Source organism: Pteropus vampyrus, unplaced genomic scaffold, assembly GCF_000151845.1.
Source record: "Pteropus vampyrus isolate Shadow unplaced genomic scaffold, Pvam_2.0 Scaffold37, whole genome shotgun sequence".
NCBI classification, from domain to species: Eukaryota; Metazoa; Chordata; class Mammalia; order Chiroptera; family Pteropodidae; genus Pteropus; species Pteropus vampyrus.
This window is the reverse complement of record NW_011888818.1, coordinates 3,316,556-3,317,108: the sequence shown is the minus strand read 5'-3', so window position 1 is coordinate 3,317,108 and position 553 is coordinate 3,316,556.

Here is a 553-nt window from a genome sequence, read left to right as displayed (position 1 = left end):
TTCCTCTTGTTCCTCTTCTACCAAAAAGAGGCCCAGTCCTGGTCCTTGGACCTCTGTTCTCTCTACCTATATTGTCTCCTTTGGTGTTCTCATCAGGCACTAAGGCTTTAAATTTCGTCTGAACCTTATAGATTCCCAAACTTATATCATCAAGCCTTGACCTCTCTCCTGACCCTCAGTTATCAGTCCAACTGCCTATTTGGCATCTTCACCCGGCATACATGGTGCATCTAAAACTTAACATACAGAACTCAAAAAGCCAGAAATGTTGACTCTGCCTAAATATGTGTTTCTCTTTTGTCGTTACCCATTTCAAAAAAATGACATTACCTTTGCTACAGTTGCTCAAACAAAATCTTTAATTCTACTATTTACTCTTATAGCATTTATGCAATGAATTCACAAGAGCTGTCAGCTTTATCTTGAGAGTATATCTAGTATCTAGCCACTCTTCATCACCCCCACTGTTACCACCTATTCCAAGGAAATGTCATTTCTCACCCAAACACAATAGCTTTCAAACTGTTCTTCCAGTTTTGGTTATTTTCACAGT